Here is a 5000-nt window from a genome sequence, read left to right on the forward strand (position 1 = left end):
GCCAGTATCTCTGGAAATATTTGCTCTTTTTGCGTACTTCTTTTTTGCGATCGACAGGTGCGACCTTAACCTTTACTTATATGAAACAAAGCCGAAAATTTTCTCCCTTGAATTTAAGTGCCTTTTTATATTACCCTATTTATCTTTCCCTTAACAAATGCAAATGTCAACTGTAGTCAAATCAAATTATTCCATTTTTTGGCTGTAATTTAAGGAACTTCAAGTCTCGTACTCCAATATCACGACATTTGCAGTCATTCTTCTGATTGTGCTTTTACCGTTTTCGTTTTCCCACAACAATAATAAATTTAACAACACGCTCTCCAACTCATTCGTCTGTACGACAAATCATACTGTACACTGACTTACAACTGGTCTGAACTGTAAAGATGAAAAAAAAAAGTTCTGAGCTGATACAACAACCGTAATATCAATAACAACTACAGCCTCGGACAAATTGTTGAAACTCTTTGCACTGACCTTGCCCACCCACAACGTTGTTTTGCCAAATGAGCTAGCGCTCAGAAACCCGCGAGCAAACAACATTGTGTGGTTAGAGTGAGCTGCGAAAGTTTTAGATCTGTATATTCGTGTACTGTTCCAAGGAGTTTTGCCAGAGATTCTAGCGCTTTTATTTACAGCCGCTGCCTGTTGCTTGCTTTAATCAAGGCAACCCTCGTGAATGCCTAATTGGCGTCTTGTGTTATTAAAAACGCCCACAACTAGATCAAGTCGTCTGACCAGGCCCAAGACGAAGTCAAGACCAAGTCAAAATATCTAACTCAATGTTGTACCCAATTCAAACCCTTTGGGAATAAAACGTGCTATTCCAGGTACTTCCACATCATTCAAATGTGAATTCTATAAATTATAATGCAAATACAAGTACAAATAGAATCTGAACCCCAAAAGATTTGAACTGGGTACCACATTGAGTTAGCCGATTTTGTCTATTATAATCTTCCCTATTTATTTTGTAAAAACAAACAAACTGATGCGTACACTTACTGATATTTGTAGAGCATGGTATAAGAGTTCATGACCATGATGGCTAAGCCAAGCAAAACTCTAGAATTGCATTGTCCAATGTCTTAATAATAACTATTATTTAACAATTATTCCACGAGTAGGCGCACGTTGGATGTGAGATGATAGATGGCCGACGAGATTTGTAGCCTTGTATGTTCTTCATCCTGGCAACACGTGACACGACTAGCATACGATAAACGAGCTGCTAAGCGAGATTACCTGAACCAATCAGATAGCTAGAAACGCAAGGTCGAAAATTTAATAAAAAGTGATAGTCCAGTGCATTCCTTCATAATTCTGGACGCATTATAATAAGGGATACATGAAATACCTAGGGCTCAAGCAACGTTTTGCAAAATAGAGCCTCTGGAGGTGGTGTGGAGAGGAAGAAAACAAATTCAAGGGGTGAGGATGAAAGGGACAGAAAAGATAAATGTTTCCCAAAAGCAACTGAAATTAAGTGGGTTGACTAGGTGCAAGCACATTTACATGACCCCACAAGCTTAGAGCTTTAACCCTATCGTGTTTAAATAAAGGATATGTATGTATGTATGTATGTATGTATTACAAAGTTATGATTATGATAACGACATACCGTGAAAAAGTGAGGATATCCACTTTACAGCTAAATCCATCTGAATGTTCATATTACGCAAAGGCTAATAGTCGATATTAGTATCAATAAATATTACGTATCAGCCCTATACTTGATTAAATGTTTGCGTGACTTGCGTGACTTTGTGCTTTAACAATCCTTAACATCTCAAAGTGATGTACTAGCCGCTTATTTTTAAAACTTCGCTATATCTGCTGTAAATAGTTTCATTTTTGTTTACTGCCAAAATTGGCTATTCGGGAGGTTCTAGAACTCAAGAAGTATATTAGTAGCAGAGCTAAGGGAAGAATTCACTTTTGTTTCCGCAATGCCTGCAAGTCTGAGGGGGGATCATTTGTGCATGTGTGTTTGCTCAACGTTGACATTCAAGTGTGTCAGAGGTCGTGTTTGGTGATATTGAATTTGGTGAGCACCGATTTACTACTTCCAGTTAGAGTTTTACAGCTCTGCCAGCTGTGCGAAGAATACATTTATCAAGATTAAAGATTCCATGTTGGTGTTACGAAACACCTGTGTCTGTCAGCCAGTTTAAAACAACCAATCCTCGCAGAGAAACAACTCTCGTGACAATTGACAATGGGGAGTTTAAGAAACGATGAGGGAAAACGGGTTGTGCGTCACGAATTTTGGGTATAGCATGTCTTTGCCGTGAACTGTAACTGCAACTAAAAATAAGGGTTTTGACGACAGCGTAAGCATACAGCATATTCCAAATCCATCCGGCTTGCATCCGTGGATGGATACTTCATACATATTGTACAAACTGAACGAGGGTGAGTAATCACGTGTTACTTTCGATATCGCCGTCGTCGTTTCTTAAAGTCTCGTTTGCAGCCTCGTCATGGTAGCAAACATCGACAATTGTCAAGGACTTAAAAGCCAATCGTAATCCGCCGTAATTAAGCCTCCCTTGAAAGGTACCTATGGCCAAACTTTGCTTTAGCACAACGCAAGGAAAAGAAAACGGACTGACCTCGGTAAAGTTGAAAACACTGCTTGACCAGTACTTCCTCTTTCTTGTGCCCAGCCAGTAGCAGTATCGGCCCCTCCAGACCCATTTTGACAGGTAGTAATCAAATGACGTCATCAATCGGGAGACAAAGAAGGGGCGTGCCTAAATTAGGGCAAGTTTCAACACGTAAGCTCAAAGTGAAACAACACGTGCATCCCATGTCGCATAAATTAGGGTTAGGTTAATGAGATGCAAGTCACGTACGTACATTTTCATCAGTGCATAAATTAAGGGCAAGTTGGGCATGACGCAAAGCAGCGAAACCCCAACCCTAACACGTGTAACAAAGCGTGCATCCCATGTCGTGGCGGCATTTTGAGAGCGCGTTAGACCACTCGGCCACGGTGACGAAGTTCGGAAACTGCAATGAGAGCAAACATTTGGTTTGGAATCCTTTCCGCCCGCAATGATTGACACAGTATTAACCCTCACATCTGAAAGTATTTGATAAAGCGCACATATGATTTTTCTTTGAGAAGGGCAAGCGTGTTTTTGGATGGAATAAAATAGTTGTCTCTTATAAAATGATGTTACTGGATGTTGTAAAATTTGAGTTTTTGGTATTTAGGCACCATGACTCCCTTTTTTCCAGCTGTTAATCTCGAGTAATGACTTAAAGCTATATTTATTGTACATTTTTACCTTCCTTATATGATTTGCCGAGAGTATACATCTAAGTCACAACAACATATGAAGTTGACAGGATCAACCTTGTCCCCAGAACTTCTTCTATTCCAAAGAGAATCAAGGGATGGTCTTGGAAACGAGGTTACCCGCAGCGGATATTGGGTTTATTCAAGCACATTGCATGCTAACACTTTTGAATGAACGTTTTGTCTTGTTGTATAAGTGACAATTTATTAAACGTTTTATTACTTTTATTCCAAATCTCTAAAAACACAATAATTGATTTTGGTTTTCGCAGGATTTTTCTGTCTGTGTTATCTGGTTCACGACAAAACTTCGGGAAATAACACTGACAGTCTTCGGTCCCGATAATTGACGATATCCTACTCAACCTCATCCAATGATTGTTTAATATTTGCGATTTCAACAGAATTTGTTGTTTGCGAGTGGTTTTAATACCTTAAAGGGAGATAGCAGGGCACAGCCTTGACGGCATAGAAAATGACTGCTTAACGGTACACCCACCTGTCAGCAAGGCACAGTCTAGCTTCGACGGCAGTAGAAATGTCTGATAGACAGTACAGAACATGTAGGTGGTCGTAAGACACAGTCTTTCTTCGAGGCAGAGGAAATGACGATGAACGGCATAGTATCGTCAGGGGCAAAATTGCACAATGAAAACTGAAAAAAGAGTGTGGCGTAGAGAATCCTCAAGTAATTATCGTAAAGTGAAAACAGAATTACGTTAGTCAGGGAGCATATTTCGCCACGAAATAAAGTCCTGTGGGAATTTCGTGATGAAAGTAAGCCGCCTATCTACATGTGTTAAGGGGATCCCAAGGAACATGCCAAATGTTCTCGGCAATTTTGTAGCTCGCACCGACAGCTTTTATGGTGAGTTAAAAGTGTGACCCTCAGAGTCCAACATGGAAACTAGGCTTGACCTTCAAATGCTTTGCAACCATCGTCAATGGTGGCGAATCTTCGACAAAAATTCTCATACTTTTAATTGGAGTGTATCTGATACGTAACAGTAATACGACGGATCACGTGACCACTCTAACGTGAAAACGAGGCTGGGTCACATAATGCCTTGTAATTATTGTTTGTGTTGAAAGATTGTCCCAATATTACTTATACTATCTATTATAGTGTAACTTAGGGTGCGTTCGATTGACCGTATTCCGGAATAGGAATACATGGAATATAAGTTAGAAATCCTTCCTTTTTACGGAGATTCACATTAAAATTGTCAAACGTCTTCTAAAATGCTATTTTAAACATATTTTTATTATCCTTGCTGCTTCGAAACGCGCCAAACATACCGTTTTAACCATCACTCCACATATTCTTATTCCGGAATAGGGTCAATCGAACGCGCCCTTACACAACCCTGTAACATAACAGTAATAAATCTAATCTCGTGTTCATTGTAACATGCAAAGGAGACTTTTTTTCGTGAAATGCCTTGTGGCAAGAGGGAGATAAATAGGATACCTTTTATCCTTGTCAGGGAGTTGTAAAAAAGTTGCATTTGGCTGTATTGACCTAGCTGTAAAAAGTAAGCGACTTTTTACAGCTAGGTCAATACAGCCAAATGCAACTTTTTTACAACTCCCTGACAAGGATAAAAGGTATCCTATTTATCTCCCTCTTCTTCGTCCTCCTCCTCCTCTTCATCATCATCGTCGATAAGATTATCATCAACATTATCAA

Source organism: Montipora foliosa, chromosome 8 (genome assembly GCF_036669935.1).
Source record: "Montipora foliosa isolate CH-2021 chromosome 8, ASM3666993v2, whole genome shotgun sequence".
NCBI lineage: Eukaryota > Metazoa > Cnidaria > Anthozoa > Scleractinia > Acroporidae > Montipora > Montipora foliosa.